This window comes from Amblyomma mixtum, chromosome 6, assembly GCF_055824585.1.
Source record: "Amblyomma mixtum isolate Tamu chromosome 6, ASM5582458v1, whole genome shotgun sequence".
NCBI lineage: Eukaryota > Metazoa > Arthropoda > Arachnida > Ixodida > Ixodidae > Amblyomma > Amblyomma mixtum.
The window spans coordinates 115,540,368-115,561,404 of NC_143017.1; the positions used below are offsets into that span (position 1 = coordinate 115,540,368).

At 48.0% G+C, this 21,037-nt stretch overlaps 1 protein-coding gene across 2 annotated transcripts in view; it reads left to right on the forward strand.

The window, feature by feature from the left end:
* The first annotated feature begins 10,543 nt into the window (after nucleotides 1-10,543).
* The window catches only part of LOC149340136 (synaptic vesicle glycoprotein 2C-like), a 188,418-nt gene continuing 177,924 nt past the window's right edge, over nucleotides 10,544-21,037 (forward strand). For both annotated transcript variants that reach the window (XM_089548892.1, XM_089548891.1), the window contains exon 1: nucleotides 10,544-10,665. The gene's annotated coding sequence lies outside the window, so the exon portion shown is untranslated. The remainder of the gene's footprint in view (nucleotides 10,666-21,037) is intronic.

The following is a 21,037-nucleotide window of genomic DNA, read 5'->3' on the forward strand; positions in this document are numbered from 1 at the left end:
CCGCATGGTGTTGCCATATCCTTCCGGTAAATAAGGAGCAACAGCGGTTGCCAGCGAAGAACGCGTATTAGCTGCTATTAGGGACAAGACGGTCATTTCGTGTATGCTGAAAGAGTGGTAATGGCTGTGTATCCGTGGATAGGGGCGTCTCCAAAGCCAAAACACAAGACAGTCACAATAAAGTTAACGCAATACTGCTTCACAGCTCCCAGTTGTAACCGGTGAATTTGCGGTCATCCCAAGTTCAGTTAGCGTTTCATGAACCAGCTATTATTAATTGAGTAACTGCTGATTTTACTAGGCAAATAACACATTTCGAAGCAAAAAATTTATTGTTCTTTTCTTTTGTTCGTCTCTACTAGATGACAAAACTCGAAGACGAACTTGTATGGAACTAAGGCAAGCGCCTCCAGTATATACTTGCCTTTGTTCTTTGTGTGCTCGTCTCTTTGTTTTCTTTGCGTTTTAGTAATGATAGGGAAAATGGGGAAGACGGGGAAGTTACGTACTAGCTGGCTACCCTGCACTGGAGGAAGGGGTACATGGGTACAAAAAGGAAGAAAAGATATCGGGATATAAAAAGGCGACACAATGGGTAAAATGTTTCCTTTCATAGCCTGGTGTTCGGTTTGGTGATGGCGAAATGCTTGGGAAATGGGCCCTTGACCCCACCTTTAGTAGACGAAAAACACCTTGTGGCATAGGGCTCTTCGGCCGCAGATACTCTTGTGGTATAAAACTTTACCACCATCATCATCATTGATCCCGAGTGTTATGTCTTATACAAAGTATGGCCTTAAAAATATTTTGCCAGATGAGTGAAAATAAAAAGAAATACACGGCGATCAGAATTACAGAAACGGTCAACGGATGTTCAGTTAGCGAAAATCACCTTTGACCTGCTAGCGTGTGGCGCTTCAGTTACTGCATTGTTCTGGACAAGGAAGTATTCATCTTCGCGTACATCCGCTTCCGACTGCTTATATCCTGAAACGACCAGTAAAACGCACAGGGCGTGGTCCCGCACGGGGAACACGCAAATTCCCAGCAGCTTTACAAGTACACGTATTTAAAGCCGATCAGAAAACAAAAGACACCCTTACGAACTTCCGCGTATCAACGCATGTTTGCATTGCAGCGGCATCATGGACGCCACCACCCTTGCGTCAAGCGGGTGGAACCCGAGCTCTGAGTGTCCACGGACTGGGTATTTAATCCACTGCTAACACAAAAAAAACGAGTCCACAGGTGAAGGTATTGAAATAATCTCGCCTCTGGTCGATATCCTCAACCGCAGCTAGCCAAGCGCTTCGAATGCCCTCTTGGTTTTCTCTCTCTCACCTCGAGGAGAGAAAAAGAGTTGTTTGAGACTACTCAAGAGATCAGCCTTGCTGCAGGCTCGTCCACATGAAGGATGAGGGCAGACATACAGCGCACATGTGCACAAAACACTAGAAGCATTAAAGATCTTTACAAGGTATCAGTACGACGTGCGACCCTATAAGATCAAAATGGTTTCATTTTGCGTGACTTGCTGGCGACGTTCACTTCAAGAGACCTTGAGGGCTATGGGGAGGAGACGTCCTATCCTATCCATTACAATAGAAACCTTGCATCGATATGCTTCATAACCATGTCCACTTTTTCTTCTGTGGGTTACCTTCCTTCACTCCGCGACGAACTTTCTTTATTGATAATTTATTGATAATTGTTTTTCCCTTGCCTATAGGCAAGGGAAAAACTCGTCCTCCGAACAGTCTATAGACTGTTCGGAGGACGATCTCCAATTATACAGACCCAACATATCCCCTAAAATAAAAAAAATAGCCCTCAATAAAGCCCCGGCCTAAAAAAATTGTGGGTTTCTAAGTGGACACAGGCCACCACCCACCGCGGGTTCGAGCTTCGCGCGAGCCAAGGGCCCCGATCAGCCGTCACCACACACCACTGGGACACCGATGCAGCGCACTCAACCTCCGCTGGGAGGAGAGCGATTCGCCGCAAAGAAATAGGCCTCCAAGTTCACAAAGGAGACGTTTATTCACGTCGTCCTTCAGCAGTACACACGAACTCAATCGTCACCCCGTCCCGGGGGCGCGCGAGGAGCAAGGCTCCGCTGCGCGCACGAAGCGACTCGAGCAATGTGCGCCGCTAGCACGCCGCTGCAGGAGAATGTCCCCGCGGCAGTGCTGTGATCTCTCTCTCGTGTCGACCGTTGGGCCGGTTGCGAGAGAGATTGGGCAAACAACGCAAGGTACGCCTGTCGGAGGTCGCTGGACCCCGCTGGACAGGCTCGAGCCGCTGCAGGTCAGAGGACACGTGCGGGCGAGCTCGAGTATATGCACTGGTCCGAGCGGCAAAGGCCGGCAGGGACAAACAGTAACGTACGCACCTTACGCTGCCTCGGAGGGATCTCTCTCTCTGGGCCCCGCTCGGACGGTCGCGCAGTGCGCGGCCGCCCAAAGCGGGTCCCGGATTCCCGCCAAAAGGCGCCAATGGCAAAGGCCCTTGGGGAGCCGGGGCGGAGCTGTGGCTAAATGACAGTGATTAGTCACCCAGCCGCCTCTCCACCGCCTGAGGCGGGAGCAAGGGAAAGAGGAGAAACAACGCGGGAGGCCGGCTAGCCGCGCAAAGGCGACGGCAGAAAGCCAGGATTCCCACAAAATCTACAGCAAGGTACCTTTCTTTTTAAATCTTGGACCTTCTAAAAACAAACCCCCGGTATATTCACCAAGTATTTACAGTATCTCTTCAGACAACTCGATTGAAAAGAATTGGGAATCAAAGTTAACGAATAATACCTTAGCAATCTCCGATTTACTAGTGAATTTGCCTTGCTAAAGAACTCTGGGCACGAAAGGCTGCGTATGTTCGCTGCCCTAGACAGGCTAAGCAGAGCGGTGGGTCTAAAAATTGATATGAAGAAAGCTACAGTAATGTTCAACAGTCTGGGAAGTGAAGAATATAACCTACACAGGCCAGGTAGTAACCGCTGACCCAGGCCCCGAATGTGAAGTAACCAAGAGAATAAGATAAGGTTCAAAGCATCTGGCAGGTATTCTGAAGTCATGAATAGAAGTTTACCAGTATCCCCCAAGAAGAAAGTATATAAAAGCTGTGTGTTGTCAGTGTCAACCTGTGGGGCAAAACACTGAGGCCAACGAACAGGTTTGAACGTAAATGGAGGACAGCGCAGCAAGCTACGGAGAGGAAAATAATTGGTGTACCGTTGAGACAGGAAGAAAGCAGAGAGGTTAGGGAACATGGGCGGGTTAATGATACGCCGATTGAAATAAAGAACAAATGAGCATTTGTAAGACACGCAATATGAAGGGAGGATAACTAACTGTCTCCTACGGTAACGCAGTGAATTAGCAGAGAGTGAAAGAGTAGCAGTGGTCGAAATGCAGTCAGGTGAGTGGAGGAGGTTATAAAATTAGTAGTGATAAGGTGGCCGCAGCTGGCTCAGGAGAGAGTTAACTGTCCTGCAAAAAAGAGGCTGTCGTTTGTCTCGCGTGGCGGTGTCTTGATCACTGCCAGAGGCTTCCGACGGTTGCAATCGAAAATTTTAGGAAGATGAAAAGCATACGACCTTTTTTCGTCGACCGACTCTTGGCTCTGATGGTGATAATGGCTATGATGTAGAACATTTATTGAGGGCAATAAGATTTCCCCGTCAGGTAAAAGCCTCAATCCTGGCCCGGCCTACCAGCTTGCGCTGATCATCCAGGTCCGAGCTGGAGGGAAAGGCTTCCCATTGAGCGGGGTTGGGGATATGTTGGACCGCCGAGTTGAGTTGTCACGACCATGTGGTACGGTATAGGGAAGGGTATTCATTGCAATGTGAGGATATGGTGGGGAAGAGTGTGGGGCGTAGTTTGGGTACGGAGCTGAAATGAGCGTTTTTATTAGTTTATAGCTGCGTTAAGACCTCATATACTACTGATTTTAGGTGTTCTTTGTTTTGTTCCAGTTTTTTTTTTTCCATTAATCCATACTAGGGTTTCTTTTTTGTCGAGAGGCATTTGTCTTTGAACTTCAATGTGACGAGAGAGATAAGTTTAATGAAAAGAAGGGCAAATAATTAGGCCGGAAGGATGGATACCTGGCCTGATACTCTGCACTGGAGAAGGGGAAAGGGAGAAGAAAGAGGGTCGCGATGGGTGACTAGGTGGGGAGAAGAGAGATGAGAATATGGGCATATATCACCGCGTTCTGTCTATGCATCAGGCAACCAGCGCTTTTTCGTGAGGTTACAACAGAAATAAAATTACTGCCACCGCTAGAATGCCGCACAAAGTTAGACATAGAAGCATCGCGCATGGAAGAAACCGCAGCAAACGATCGTCCCGTAGCTTTGCAAACAAGACTGCGCAGAGAATGTGCCCTAATGTGTTCTCTCAGAGCCTGCACTGCAGCATGCATTCGTGATAAGGCGTATGCTTCAGTTACCTGCATTTTCCGAAAGCATAAGCACTGTGTTGACGGTAAGTCCATTGGAATGTGTGTTACAGAACGCGGGGGTTGCTTGACTGGTTGAGCGAGGCAAAGGGTTCATACATCTATGCGCTTAGATTGATATATCGGTAGTTGAAGTAGGTTTGCTATTGGTACTTAGACTTCTTGCCGTCCAAGTTGAGATTCTGCTGCAGTGCTCGGCCCTCTAAACTTGCCTCTTCCCTCGTAGAAACTTAGAGCGACGAACGGCGACTCCTTTCCGTTTAATATTACCGTATTTACTCGCATAATGCTCGCACTCGCATAATGCTCGCACCCCCCACATTGCCTATCGAAAATTTGACTTTTTTTTTCCTCGCATAATCATCGCATCCCCAACATCACTCGACAGAACTAAGGAAAAGTGCATGCACTATCAAAATATAGCATTACCAAACTAATGATAAAAGGACTAACAGATACAAAGGAGCGGATGACCCAGCTACAGCCTAAGACAACTACAGCTCAGATAGGAAAGAAAATGATTACTTCAAAGCAAAGCGGAATCTTTGGGCTACATAAAAACATTCAAGAGAGCGAGAAGGCGAGAAGGTGTTTCGTCAGTTGCCGGGTGGCAAGATAAAGAGGCCATCTGTGGAGCTGCTGTGCAGCTGGGTAGCAGATGCATGGAGCATGATTGGCGCTGACGTGGTCGTGAAGAGTTTCAAGAAAACTGGCATTTCCAACGCCCTGGACGCGACAGAAGACCACTTGGTGTGGGACGAAGATGAAGAGGGTGAAGCTGAGGAAGCCTACGAAGCAGCGACCAGCGATAGCGATGGCAATGTCGACGTGGACTCCGCGGACTCTGAGTGATGGTGATGTTGCGGGCGGCCAGCCTTCGCAAATAAAGTGTTTCTGCAGCTAGTGTTTGTCGTCTCTGTGGTTTTATTACAAACGTAAGTCCTGCTTGCAATTGAAGTTTTGGTTAAATTTACAATAGCTGGCTTGAAAACCCCGGTTCACAGCCTATTTACATTTGCTTTCAGCACTCCAAAGCATTGTTCAAAAATTTTCCCCGCGTAATTATCGCACCCCCTAACTTCGCACCGATTTTCTGCGAAAAAAAGTGCGAGGATTATGCGAGTAAATACGTATTGGTAACCAAGATATGGCAAGTGGAAAAACCATGTCACGTAAGAAATGAAACGCGCACACGCTCAAGGCGCAAACACAGCGTTGTCAGCTGGGTAGCGGATGTTAGCAGGTTCTGTGTTTGAAGCAAGTCAAGTGAGGCAGCATAGTTCAGACGGGACGCCTTTCATTCCGTGATAACGGAAGCGAAAAAAATGCGCTCCGGTAGCGGACGCAGCGTGCTTTAATAAGCCACCTAATCACAGTGGGCAAGGGGGTAACGGAGAGAGCATGACCGAGGCGACGTGGTCACGCGGCTTTGATAGCGCTTCGTGACAGCACATCCCTCCGCACTTATTTACATTGTTCGGAACAAAGTCCGGTTCACGGTACATAGCGGTCGGGTGGCCTCCTCTCCCGAATTGGGTATCGCCGTTCTGCAGGTTCTGTATCCGAATGGCGTGCTTGCACCCCGGTGTGTTGAGGGAGAGACTGGAAGGCCTCCGCTTGTGCATCAGGTCGCAGGTATGGTGCCAGAGGAGCAGATGCGTCTTCTTCCGGAGCCACTCTGACGATATGGTTCTTATTGCAAACCCACTGAAATACACCTCGAGGAGTGACGACACATAAGCGGTATGACACCGGACCAGTTTGCGCCAGGATCGTCGCTGAAAACCATTTTTCAGCCGCGTCTGAAGTTCCTGACCTTTACACTGTCACCAACTATGAAGAGTCGCTCTTTGTGATGACATGACTTACGCCTTAAGGTTTGGTCAAACTGCTTAGCAGACGCTCTTGATTGGATTGAAGGCTTGACAAGATCTAACCTTGTACGAAGACGTCTGCCAAGTAGGAGGAACGCAGGAACTTCTCCGGTGGTTGTATGAGGGGTGTTGCGATACACCAAAAGAAAGTCAGCAATAGCTGAATGTAGCGGTACGGACGGGTTCTTACGCAACGCTGCTTTGAGTGATTGCACAAAGCGCTCAGCTTGTCCATTGCTGCTTGGATGATATAGCGCTGTGCGGACATGACGGTTGCCAAAGCTGTGCATATAATTGGAGAACGCATCCGATATGAACTGTGGGCCGTTATCGGATACAAGCGACTCTGGAAAACCAGAAACGACAGAAAAGTTCATGAAGACTCTCAATGGTTTTCTTTGCGGATGTATCGTTCATCTTGCAGACTTCTGCCCACTTAGAAGGAGCGGCTATGACCATCAAGAGCATCGCACCTCTGAATGGGCCTGCGAAGTCGACATGAACGCTTTCCCAGGGCCGGCTAGGCCACGCCCATGGACGAAGCGGAGCAGTGCATGGCCTCTTCCGCTACGGCTGGCATGATTGACGTGAAAATAATTTTTTTTTCTATGTCTGTCAAATGTTGGCTACCATACGTAACTTCTTGCCAACTCCTTCGTCCTGACGATTCCAGGGTGACCCTAGTGCATCTCATCAAGCATGAATGACTGGAAACGCTCAGTAATGACGACACGAGTTCCCAATACCAGGCATCCTTGCTGCAAAGAAAACGCTAAACGCCTGTAGAAAAATGGCTTGAGTTCGTCATTCGGAGCGCGATTCGGCCAGCCGCTCAAAACGTACTGCATGACTGCTTTCAGTATAGGGTCACGACTGGTCTCGCGTGATATGTCAAGACAGTTTACTGGAAGCGAGTCGAAACGCAGAACATAGAATCTATCTTCCGGTGTTTCGTCATCATTGCCATGCAATGGCAGGCGTGAAAGGCAATCCGAGTCTGCGTTTATTGCTGATGAGTTGAACTGATCCAGGTCTGGAGTGTAGGTATATCCAACGCTGCAATCTCGCTACAGCTATTGTAGGGATGCCAGTTTTCGGTCCGAGAATAATGTTTAACGGTATATGATCGCTCTCGAGTATGAAGGCATGGCCATAGAGGTAGTAGTGAAACTTCTTCGCACCGAAAATTAGGGCGAGTGTCTCTTTCTCAATTTGGCTGCAGCCAACCTCTGTGCTGGTCAAAGTTCTTGATGCGTACGCAGTTGGCTTGCACATACCATTTGGTTGGACGTGAGAGAGCACGGCTCCGATGGCGTATGCCAGTGCGTCGCAAGACAGTTGTAGGGGCAATCCGGGCTCGTAGTGGGTAAGCACGGGTGGCATGGACAGCAGCTTCTTAACTTTAAGAAAGGTGTCATCGCACTCACTGCTCCACACCCAGGGTACGTCACGGCGTAAAAGCCTGTTAAGCGGGGCGATTACACTGGACAGGTGTAGAATAAGTTTTCCATAGTAGTTAAACTAGGCTAAGCACAGACCTCAACTGATGCTTGTCATTTGGTCTCGGTGCATTTGAAATTGCTTCAACTTTATCATCGGCTGGACGGACGCCATCAGCACTTACAATGTGACAAAGGCGGTGAAGATGGCCCTTAAAGAACTGACATTTAGCCGTCTTCACCTTACCACCTCTTTCCGACAAGCTGTTCAAAACAGCTTCGAGGTTACTCAGGAGCTCTTCATCAGTATTTCCCGTTACGAGGATGTCATCAATGTAACAAGCAACCCCTTCAAGTCCTTTCAGCATGTTATACATTATCCATTGAAAGATTGCCGGAGCAGAAGTTATGCCAAATGGGAGGCGGTTGACGACGTACAACCCTTTGTGTGCACTTAGCGTCAGGTATTCTTTCGACAGTTCATCCATTTCTACCTGTTGGTATGGTCGATTAAGATCAAGTTTTTAGAACTTTCCTCCCGCAAGGACAGCAAGAAGCTCGTCTGCTCTTGAAAGCGGATAATGCTCAGTGTCTAGAATTGGATTCAGAGTGATTTTGTTGTCACAGCACAGTCTTATCGAGCTGTTTGTTTTAATGACTGGCACAACCAACGTAGCAAATTTGCGGCTGGCCACTGGGGAGATAAAGCCAAGCTTTTCCAGCTTCGTAAGTTCCTGTTCTACTGCCGGGCGTAACGCAAACGGCACTGTCCTCGCCTTCATAAATCTGGGCTCTTTATTGTTTTTAGAATAAAGAGTAGCTTTCTCACCATTTATCTCGCCCATGTCTTCGCTGAATAGTTGCACGTACTTTTGCTGCAGGGCCTGAAGTTTCCCCGACGACTTCTCGGTCGCAGGCGGCAAACTCGTAATGGCGTTCAGTTCTCAGATGCGGCTCCAGTCAAGCGGAATCTTTTGCAGCCATTCCCGTCCCAGAAGCGAGTGTCCGTCTTGTGGCACCACGTAGAGCGGTAGAAGCTGCTTTTGGCCGTTCGTTTCCACGTTGACTTCAAGCACTCCAATGTACTGTACCTTGTTACTACGCCCGTATACAGCCGGCCAAATCTTTAGCTGGCGTGCGCGATGGCCGCTTCTTCTGCGCTCCTGCTCTTTGCGACGAAGCAAACTTGGGGAAAGCTCAATATTAAGCAGGGGCTTAGTGAGCCTGTGCTTAGATTTGATATCTTAGCAAGTTTGCGCTGTCATAAGCTGCAGGAGTACGGAAAACGCAGCCGTCCCGCACGCCAGCTAAAGATTTGGCTGGCTGTACGTGCGCAGTCGAAGACTGGTGTGCGTTGAGGATGCTGGTCTGGAAAAAGCCTCCTGCAGTGGTTGCGCGAAATAGTCGGGACAGCAGCTCCGGTGTCCAGCTCCATCTGTAACGGTTCACTGTTAACTTTGTCTGTTACCATAAAAGGCGCTGCACGTGTGGCTAAAGTGACGTCATTCAGTACAAGCTCCTTTTGCTTGTTGGCAGGGCTTACTGCGAGAGTTTTCACACGTCGAGGGCGGCTTCTGCAAGTTCGGTAAATGTGTCCCTCTTTTCTGGCACTTAGAACAAGTTGCTTGCGAATGTGGACCGGTTGAAGCTCCGTGCTTTGGTGAGCCACATCGAAAGCACAGCACTGACTTACCTTGGAAGCTTGACTTTGAGCTGGGAATTTTATGTATATCAGCATTCCTTTCATGCACTACGTGCGCTCCTGTCTCATTTCGCACTGCTACTTCGAAAGACAACCACTCTCAATAGCTTTTTTGAAAGTCAGAGCATTGTCTTCGGCAAACAAAGGCGAAGGCGTTCCCGCTTTTGTGGATGCTGCAGGTCTTGCTTTTGTGCCTAAAGTCTTCAGTGGGCGTAACACCGGCTAAAGTGGCTGTTTGGGCTTGTTGGTCAGTGATCATGGCTAAAGAATGCAGCGCGAAAAGACAAGGAAAAATGAAGAAGTAGACAGGACAGCGCCAGTCCTGTCCACTTCTTCGTTTGTCCTTATCTTTTCGCGCTGCATTCTTTAACCGTAACACCGGCGCAGGCTCGATCGACTTCCTCGTCGTCATTATGTCGTGTTTGAAGCAAGACAAGTGAGGCAGCATAGCTCAGACGGGACGGCTTTATTCCGTGATAACGGAAACGAAGAAAATGCGCTCCGGTGGCTGGTGCAGTGCGCTTTAATAAGCCACCTTACCACAGTGGGCAAGGGGTAACGGAGAGAACGTGACCGAGGCGACGTGGTCACGCGGCTTTGGTAGCGCTTCGCGTTAGCACAGTAGGCTAGTCGCTGCTCTCACGACCTTGACCCGGATGCGGCAGTGTGCATGCTAAAGCAGTGTAACGCAGGTGACCTGGAAGAGAAACCGAACGAATCTGGAGAGACAGACCGCCCCTGGACACAGGCACTTTGCTGGGTCTAGACATCGCGCCTGCGGTGATCCGACTGCCCCGCCTGAGAGCAGAGCCCGGTGTCTTTATCCTTCTTTTTGGGTTCTGTCCCCAGACTTCTCGCCGCGCGCCCGTCCCGGGGCGCGGTGCACCTTCAGGCTACATCCAAACCCAGCCCCTTCATGGCCCGATGCAGGGGGAAAAAGGCCCAATCGATACTTTTTGCTGGTCCGAACCCCGGGGTTCCCTTGTCAGGGCCCAGCCCCTCCGCCGCCGCTGCCTTCGACGTGCGGGGCGCCATCTGGAGCTCGGGCCCCGGCGGCGACAGCGCCAGCGCTCGCGAGCGGCGGCCGCCGACTCGAAATCGCGCCGACGGCAGCGTTCAGTGTCGCTCGTGGAACATGGCGGTGTGAGTTCGCCGCGGCGCCTTTTCGTCCCGTCTCCTCCCGGGGCAGGTGAGTCACTCGGGCGAGCCAGGGCGCGCCGGCGAGCGCCGTCGCGTTGTGCACGACGCCGGAAGCGCCGGCGTAGTCTGCACTGGGCAGTTGCTTTGCTACGCCACTATCACGTCGATCGAAGCGGCAACATCGACGCGCGCGAGCGTGCGCGTGTTGTGGTGTGATAGACGCGCTCGCACCGGTATATACCCGCTGTTTTTACGCCGCTGCTGCGTGCTTCGGGCACTGAGCTGACAAAGAAAGGTTGCTGGCGTGATGCATTCTGTTTCTTTTTTCTTCTGCGTGAGCGGTGTTCTGCGTGCTTGTAGTTTACGTGGGAATTCGTGCAAGCCACTTGCATGCAGCGTGGCAGCGTGGGTCAGGCGGCGACAATGTAGCACGCAACGGGCCGGATAAACCACTAGCTCCAGGTTGCGCGTGGGTCATTTTTTCGATGTTAAAACTTGAGCACCTCTTTCGTGACAGCCATATAGGTTACATTTGTTGTGCGCCGTACGATAATACAGATTTTGAGCAGAATATTTTTAAAGAAGAAAAGTATCGCACTGATTTTTCGGGTAAGCAGACACCTATGGCCGAATGAGCAGCAGTCGCTATGAAAAGCTTGTTTCTGCGATCGCATAAGTTTTAACGTAAACAAGCCGAAGGGACGGCGACTGGATGCATTTTGTAGCAAGGAAGAAAGCCTAGTACATTTGAAATTCTCGTTTCCTTGCTATAGACGCACAAAAAATGACAGGCGCGGTTGCATGCCTGGCTAGAGTTCTTTGTTAGATTCTTTTCTGTACAGTATGCGGACGAGGTAGCTATTTCTGTCAAGTGATTTTTCTGGACGAGTACTCTCCACTACTGCGTGATTGTGTATGAGTATGGTGCCACTGTTGAGGTTTCGCTTGCAGCATGAAACTTTCTGAATAAAAAAGACAATTTTGGGGACACGATGGTAGACCCAACAAGCGCACATGAGTTTAGCGCGCCACGCGGAGTAAGCGCAGGTGCGATGGCATGCATTTTAATGCAAATCGCCAGCAGCTTTCTTTTGTTTTTTTCGCTAGAGCTCCATGGAGCAACAACAAACAAGAGACGCCCTGTGTGCCACATGTCTCAAATCCCTGCGCAACTCAAGTGATCATGAAATAGAATGCAATACCAAACAATTATAGCGATAAAAGGGAATAATTTTAACCATCATACTTGCACAGATGTTCGTGTTGGTTATTTGAGGCATATCATCATGGTGTTTTCTCAGTAAGCACCGTCGTATTACTACGGCGATGACATTGGCTTCTCCGTGAGCCGTTTGTGCTGCTGTTAAGTGCATCCATTTAGCTCTAATGTTTTTCCAGCATAAAAGTTACATTGATAGGCCCGACCTGTGCCCTGTTCGTTGTTGACTCCGGAGGCGATAAGCCACGGCTGGACGCAGTCCAAGAGCAAAAACTGGACGCACTTAGTGGTGTACTGGTTCCCAGCGTCAGGTTCACCTGATGACAATGCGCATGTGACCAGCTTCATTTAAACGCACGTGCGTAGGACCCTCTAATAAAGTGCTGCCGAAGGCGACATGCGGCTGACGTTATCAGTGGCAAATAAAAAAAGGCAATGTAGAACCAACGAAGGTCAAGGCCGTTGCACAGAAACGGGCTGCCTTGAAGCATAGTAATTCTTTTTTTTTTTTTTTGCAAGCTACATTATATCTCGCTACAATGCAATTTCATTATAGAGGCGGCAGAGGGCGGCAGAGAAGCAGTCGCGAGATCTTCAAGGCTGCTCGCAAGCAGGAACAGTTAATTGTTCGCTCACAGTTTTTCGTTTGACAGCCCGCCAGCCATGGACCATTCTGGCGTGCGAGCGATTTTGAGAATTTCACTTCCGATTTACTGACATCGGTTGCAGCTTGCAGCTTGCGGTTGCACTGACGAAATGAGGGCAAGGCACGTATAATTTATTTCTGCGCGCCGTGGAGGCTGATGCCTTAAAGTTTCCGTGGTAAACGGAACTTAACGAACTTACGCACAGCCATGTATTATGAGTTGGCTCTTTTACGACTGGACTCGCTAACACCAAAGCGCCCTCACACTGTACCTAACAATGCCGAATAATGTGCGTCCAAGTTCACGGCCTTCCTGAGGTTGCACTATCGTCTTGAAAAAAGTTTAATTCCGGCATACAATCCGCGGACTATGCATATTTTAAAGTGGAACTTTTAGGCTTGCGGACTACCAATAGATATGAACTATAGAGCGTTTTTTTTTAATTGCTCAATATTTTTTCCGCCGTTTGTAACATATAATGTCCAACGCGATTTCATTTACCCGATGCGGGCTATGTACGGGGTGCGCAAATGCAAGGAAACAGGTTTTTTTTTTTTTTTAAGCTGAAATTGAGATATGCGCATCATACCTCTGGTGGGGATTGTATACCGAAAATAATGGAACGTAAGATAATAATGAGTTTTATTTGTCATAAGATTTACCTAATGCCATGGGCTTGTATCCTAATTAGAGTAGTTCGTACGCAGTTGAATTCTATATATTTCGCCACTTTAGTTTAATTTTAGCACTGTAAGTCGTAGACCTGTGCCAGGGAACAAAGTAAAGAAGCCGATGGTGATGTCACTGTGCATCGGTGGTTTGTTGTTGAAAAACTGTGGTCTGATTGCTGCAACACAACACTCGCGTTTGAATGACTCGTTATGGACCTCTTCTGCAAAGCATCGCGTTCTTCGCCACCGCTGTCAGCCGCTGCAATATCTTTGCGCTAGCGGACCTTGTAAGTCGCTCTATGCAGAGAATATTGCTCCGTCATATGCCCTAAATCCCTACTCAAGGTTTTGGAAAACCGTTTTTCTAAACACGTCGGTCGAGACGGCGCACGGATAACAAAACGAAAGGCGGGAATAAATCACCAGTCCGGTACGAACGCTTCACTATTTCATAAACTGTAATCTTCGTGAAAATGTTAGAGCTGTTGTTAGTCTCTGGCAAGTGAAAAATAAGGCTGAGATATCAAGAAAGAAAGTTGTCAAGAAAAAGATGTCAAGAAAGTTGCAGAACTGGGTTGTAACTATTCAAATATTTTCTGAATCTTTTTTAAAAGCAAGTTTGGTTCCTGCCCGAATAAGAATGGAGAAAACTTTAGTTACAGAACAGCCTTACCGCCTTGAATTGAAGTGACTTGTCCGAGGAAAGGGTCAAGAACGAAGAGCAGGACAACCTGCTGCCGCATTCGCCGCTCCTCTCTTGAAGCGCCTGGGATTCAAAAGTCCGTGTCGGAGTGATATTGTCACAATCTTGCAGTCAAAGGACAACGCACAGGTTTTAAGAGAAACCGCACATGACTATGGGCTTGACCTACGGTTTGTGCGTTTCACTCTTAGGATTCAGGTTGCTTTTTTGTTTCTAGTTTTCTTCCATCTTCGCCTCTCGACTTGCTGTAATAGCTTCGTTACTTTCACTTGTACGTCCACTGCATGGTCTTACCAACTCTCAGTGCAACAGATGTCGCGAGATACGTAACTCTCAGTGCAATACGCCACAACGACGCCGTGTTGCAGCAAAGCAAATGAAAGTAGCAGCCTATCGTTCACTTTTGCTTTGTTTTCGAATACCGAAGCCTCACCTTAAACTATATCACGAGTGCGCAAAAGATAAACACGCCCGTGGGCTGTGAGATGTCAGTGCACGTTAAAGAACTGTAGTGGTCAAAATTCATTCAGAACCCTTCAATGCGGCACCCATCAAAGCCGACGTCGAGTTTGGGGACGTTAAACACCATGTAACATAAGCGTCATTTAAAAATTTTTTGAGAGATACACCCATGGTGAAGCCACGAAGTCCCGAATTTTTCTAGTATGGGGGATGAAAGTGTGTTTGAAGTGTTAGTTCCAGAATCAAATGAAAACAATATTGCTTTCGCTGAAGCTTTTGACCAATGATGTAATTGAAAATTTTTAATTCTTTCTAAGCCACACAAATTTCAAGCCGTTAAAGTGTGAAAGAAGCTTAAACAATCCGTACATAGGCTTGAAGGAAGTGTTGTTAGATGCAAAGCAGAAATAATAAAAAGAATTGAAATCGGAACGTGAAGGTGAAACTGCCGATGGAAACTGCTGAAATGCACGCGCTCGAAAACGTACTTGATCCATAAACAAATGCATACACTCACGCTCACTTGCGCCGCGAAGCAGTTACACTTGTAAAATGCCACCCTTTGAGGGCGTACATCCGCGCAGTATATTAAGAATAACGATTGTTTCCGTCAAAGAGTCCGTACGCGACAAAAAGCCTCAAATGGGCATTTCGCCTGACAGCCCTGCGCTGAGTGGACGATCCGCGACACTGCAACACGCGGAAAGTTCCAGTTCTCGCGTGCTCCGGGGCAGCTACTACGACGCCTACTCCTACTACTACTACAACTCGCACTGTCGCCTCAGCTGAGAGCAGCAGCAGCAACAGCGCGGCCGGGCGCGACGGGCCCCGGTCACGGCGCGGTGGGGTCGGCGGAAGCGGCCTTTCCGAGGGAGGTGGCCGCCGCCGCCGGTGTGTTCACGGCTGCTTAGCAACGGCGTGTCATTAGTGGGCGCCTCCTGCCCTTCCCTCTTTCCCTTCGTCTTCGCGGTGCGACTGCTGCCGCGTCAGCCGACAAGACAACCAACCGGCAGTTCCGTGCGCGTTCTAGACCACCAGCGTTCACTGATTACAGAGAGTTGTTGCACACAGGAGACATTAAAGCGTAGACGTATACATACACCGGACCAGTCGGCTTCCTACTAGGCATGCTCAGCGGCCAGGAGGAGAAGCGCTCCTGCCACTGGGCATTCGTTACAGGCATCTTGCTGGTACGGTATGCGTCATCGCTGTGCTAAACAGAGATAGAGGTAGGAGAAAGGAAAGGTAGGGAGGAGCCGCCGTGGTGGCTCAGTGGTTATGGCGCTCTGGTGCGGACCCTAAAGGCGCGGGTTCGATCCCGGCCGCGGCGGTCGAATTTCGATGGAGGCGAAATTCTAGAGGCCCGTGTACTGTGTGATGTCAGTGCACGTTAAATGAACCCCAGGTGGTCGAAATTTCCGGAGCCCTTCACTACGGCGTCCCTCATAGCCTGAGTCGCTTTGGGACGTTAAACCCCCGTAAACCAAACCGAAAGGTAGGGAGGGTTACCAGGCAATATCCGGTTGGCTGCACTACACATGGGCAGGGGTATAAAGGGAGCGAAACAGAAGGATAATGAAAAATTACTTCAAATCGTAGCATAGAGCGTGGTCACGTTGTCCTTTAGCCCATAACACAGGGTGCCCTCAGTAATTCTGTGGTCTGAGATTCAGGCATATGTCTTTTAAATATTTTTAGAGAAATGCCCTGATGGCTTTCTTAACAAACGAAGGTCAGGGCCGAATTTCCGACCAAGCGGTGAATCCAAACGGCGGAGGGCTGCCTCCAGAGACACTCCTAATATATAACGCCAAATCCTTCCCCTTGGAATTTATCCTGAAACTTACCCACAGCAGATGTTGAACGCTAAAGTCTCCACTGATAATCCAGCGATCACGGGCTGCACCCATGATGGCCTTTGGCCTCTCATAGTGAGACTGGGCCATGTTGTTGCAGATTTAGACCAGGAGTTTGCTAACTTCCCCGCACGTAATGCAACACTAAATCTGTTTACGATGTTGTTATCATCACCTGCCTCACTCCGTCCTGCGGACGAAGACCATTCCCGTTCCTTGCAATTAGCCCTGTCCTATGCCGGTTGCGGCCACCTTATCCCCGCCCGCTGCTGCGCTTCCCTTCTCTTAAAATCCACTCTTTACCCTTACGGATCGCCGGTTATTTTGTCTTATGATTGCATGCCCTGATAATCGGTTTTTTGGCAGTAACTTATTCACTCCTGACCGCTTTTAGGCACGTCTCACCTTTAGATCCTGCCCGATCCTCTCCATATTAAACTTCCTTATAGCGTTTACCTTAGGCTTCTTGATAATATTTGACTTCCGCCAGTTCTGTCCTATATAGGGGGTTAGGGGCTTTCATACTCTGACGTTCCTTAATCAGGTATTTTGTCTTCCGAGAGGGTTCGCCGGTATCCCCTCCAGCTATCTTAATCCCCCTACTTCTATAGCTCAATTCCGTAATGATATATGCATGATTAACAGTATTTTTTTAACATTAATGTCATCATCCTCCGTTATCGCGGAGTAGCTGTTCTCCGGCGAGATTCTGAATTGCTCTGTTTCACTCTTACCGGAAACTCGTTTATTTGCTTGTTCCGTACCAGTTTCCTCCGTTCCCAGTTCAATTCTGGGTTAACTCGAGTTCGCACCATTCTATGGTCACTACACTGCACCTTACGAAGCGCCTCCACATTCAGGTTGCCTCGATGCGAGCACAATATACAGGCTATTCAATTTTTAGTCCCGCCGTTGGGACTCCTACTACTCTGCTCCGGTTCTCCCGTTCGCGGAAGAAGGTATTCATGATACGTAAACTATTTCGTTCAGCGAAATCTACTGATAAGTCCGCCATGATAATCCTAGAACCAATGACGTAGTCACCTACTGCTTTGCCGCCTGCCGGCTTCTTGCTCTGTTAAGTAGGGGATGTATATTCGTACGTTGATGTATCCGCAGCTAACCTAGATAATGTACTGCTTTCTAGTCTTTTGATTCAAGCAAGATATGGTAGTTGTCTGACTGCAATGACGTCGTCAATTATATTCAAAATATTTTCCGTGCTCATATGAAAATTTGTAGAAAGACCGACAGTAATACACGTCACCATTTCCAAGAACATAGTAACAAATTCAGCCATTTCTTGCGCACAAATAACACGTACGGGACCGCGTATTGTCCTAAAAGAAAGATGAAATAACGAATAAAAGAAAGCGACCTTGCCTTATACTCATAAATTCGAGCCCAGTACTTCCCGCAAAACCACGGGAATGGGCGCTTAACCGCTTCGCTGTAAAAACAAATTTGATGAAACGTCTGTCCGGTGGGAGCCGGCTGGAAGAAAAGGAGAGGTAGCGTGGGAGTGAGCACAATTTTGCTTTCAGAATGAAAAGAACGTATTACAGTTGAATTTAGTTCCTGGTGTGTTGGAGTACATACAAAAGCAAAAAATTTCCTTTTTTTTTTTTTTCAGCGTGCAATGTCCTGTAGATTCAACCGCGGACAATTTCAACTTGCCATTGCACGTTTGCACAGCGCCACGTTGAGCCTTCTTGTGCTGATTGCCCCTGAAAAGCAAATGGGCTTCGCTAGCGGCGTTATTTGCCGAACCCTAACCGATTAAAAAGAATGTCCGTGCGCTGTGCTTTACTCCTCCGTTACTTTATTATCTTTCAAAACGGGACTCAGTTTTCAGAACTACATCGCTACACCATTGTTTTCACAAGGTCAAAGCAGGCTTTATTGCGAATAAAAAATGATGTTTGTTGAGAAGACGAAAAGAATGTGTTTGCTTGAGCTTGAATTCTTTTGTTCCAAGATTAATTACTGCTGAAGCCTGAAACTAAAGAGCAAGGCTGGGATGGAGTTTCCAAGGTGCTAAATCAAAAATACTTTTTGCTGGGCTGGTAAATGCATCAGTGTTTTAAACTCAAAGAAACACAGCGCTGCAAGGGACAAAACACGGACTAGGCATGATGAAACGAGCGCTGAGTTGGAGTCGGCGTCCGTCCCATCAGTAGTGATCTTTGTTCACCTTTCGTGGCGTTCAATTTCTTTGTTTTCAAATTCATTAACCGCATTTAACTGAAGCGGCTGCTGTCGCTACGTGGTCAGTACTGTCTTTGCTATTCCGGGTAGACCATCTCTGCGTCTGTTCTCACTTCTCGAGAACAAGAAAGAAAGATAGAAAGGGGTTTCTCGCTCAGTACCGCACGGAACGCTCTGTCATCTGCATGATTCAACCAACGGCGCAGCTGAACTAGCGAGGATTCTGCAATAAGCGGTCACGATTACCGTTTGCAGCGGGACAACAGCACGAGGAAATGACTCTCACGGGGGTCGTCAGTCACCGTGAGGTGGGCGCCCTGGAGAACGACTAGGCTTTCCGGAGTCTGCGACGTCATCGCTATATCAGACGCGTCCTAACCGCGGCCGGCTATTTGAGCGCGGGTAACTGATTGGATGCGGAACGAGGGATTTCATGGCGTCCTTCATGGGTAGCACCAGAACCTTCGGTCGCTTCTGTGACTGCGGTTTGTAATGTGATCAAGTACTAGTATACGTGACGTAGACGATATGTCACCGTTGTTGCCACGTGAGTGCATACTACTGACGTAACGAAGCGAGCGTATAAAGGTTTCCTTAGTGACACCACCTGCTGTATACAGGGTGTTTCACTGAAGACTTTACACAATTTTTAAAATTACGATTTTTGAGTTTGAAGATCGCTTTTTTGGGCATAACCCTGTCAGCGCTGTATCAGAATACAGCTAAGATGTGCTACTAGCAGACTGGTTAACTAATATTGAATAGTTAACTTTTTAACTATTAGTTTAAGTCTCCTTAATTTTTGGGAGGCGTGTAGCCCACTATAATTGATATCCATATCAGTTTTTAGAATTTCAAAAACGCGGTTACCGTCGGCGCTGTGGCCCAACAAATGTTGGCTGTTTCGACGAGTTGCATGCACTGGAGAAGTTGCTTTGCCTGCAAGCTTCTCAAAAGCCCATGCATTTTGGCGCGATGTAGACAACATTTGTTGGGCCATAGCTCCGAGGGTAACCATGTTTTCAAAATTCTAAAAATTGATATGTATATTAATTATGGTGGGCTACACGCCTCTCAATAATTAAGGAACTAAACACTAATAATTAGAAAGTTAATTATTAAATATTAGTTAACCAGCCTGTTAGTTAGAACGTCTTAGCTGTATTCTGATATATTACACAGCTGACAATGATATGCCGCAAGAAGTGCTGTTCTAACTCAGAAAAGCCTATTTTTTAAAATTGTGCCAAGTCTTAGGTGAAACACCCTGTATTCATGGCAACGAAACACAGCAAAGCACGCATGCATTCCTGTGTAGTGGGGTAATCTAGACATAGCATAAATTAGACCACAGTTTTTGTTTTGTTTTTTTGTATCCAAAAGACTAAGGAGTTGCTTAGATATTGCTCTCTTTGATGCAGTAGTCGTTTGTTTTTGTTTTTTTTTGCGAGGTCGCATTTTTTTTCTGTTCGTATTAAACGAGGGTAACCAGCAGAAAGTCAATGTTTTCTGTTTATGCTCTCAGTGTCTCGAAGATTGAGACAATGATTCGAATATCAGTGTCCGACAGTCTTTTGCACCGTTTGCAATTTCGCTCTCCTTTCCACACGCTATTTTTTTGACTGACTAAACGAGGCTGACAGCTTAAAACTAGACTCAATTACAGGAAAGCCCTTAAAATTTGTTTCTCCTATGGCACACGCACTTTACTCTCTGTGAGCGACGTACCTATATGTAGAGAAGCAAAGAGGTTGAGGGGAACGCTAGTCGCGAATTGCTTCGAGCCAATTCCTATGCCGCCGAGCATTCAACATATCGTCGCACGTGAAATGTGAAACATTTCAACCGATGGGGCAGCGATGAGCTCACAGAAGTATGTGTTGGAAACAAAATTATAGGAACAACGTTCTGTGCTCGCAAAAGCAGTGTGCAGGAAACATAGAGCTCTTTCTAACTAGACGCTATGACTAACCTTTACTGACCTGCCTGTCAGCACTATCTTTTGTGACATAATAATCCTATGGGCCAGGGCCCGGCATTCTGCGTCTCAGGCCCTTCTTCCAGTTATCACACTTGCAGCGTCACCGACTGCTTCGGTCGACTCCAATTCCAGGTCATTGCGGGTGCTCGCCCCTCTTCGATCAGCGCTGTGCTACACATTGCGTCACCCATTGTGGCGGCTGACAAAATAAGCACTAGGCGATTCGAAGTGCGGTGCGATAAACGGCGAGCGTTCCGATTACGGCGAACTGCGATCGCCGCTCTGTTTATTTTCACAAGCGGTTGCCCAAGCACGAGTTATTGTTTTTCCTCCTAACGGGAGCTCCACCGTCAGAGGACAGGTTCGGTTGCTGTATTCGGCTATGCGCTCAGTCACTTGGCTGCGCGATTGGCAAAGGCAGGGGCGGTAACTTTGGGAGGGTTTATCACGCGCACTTTATCACTCCCATTTGAGGCGTTTGTTTCTTCTATCCTAACTTGGACGCGGGTAACAAGCACTAAGGCGTATGAACATGTGCACTTTTCCGATAGAGGACTTTCAACGTCAGGCATCCATTTTACATCGATGAGGAGCTATCAGGAGCTACACTGCCTTAAGAACAGTTTTAATCATTCATAAACCATCAGAAAACGAAATAGCGAATGTGGCAGCCA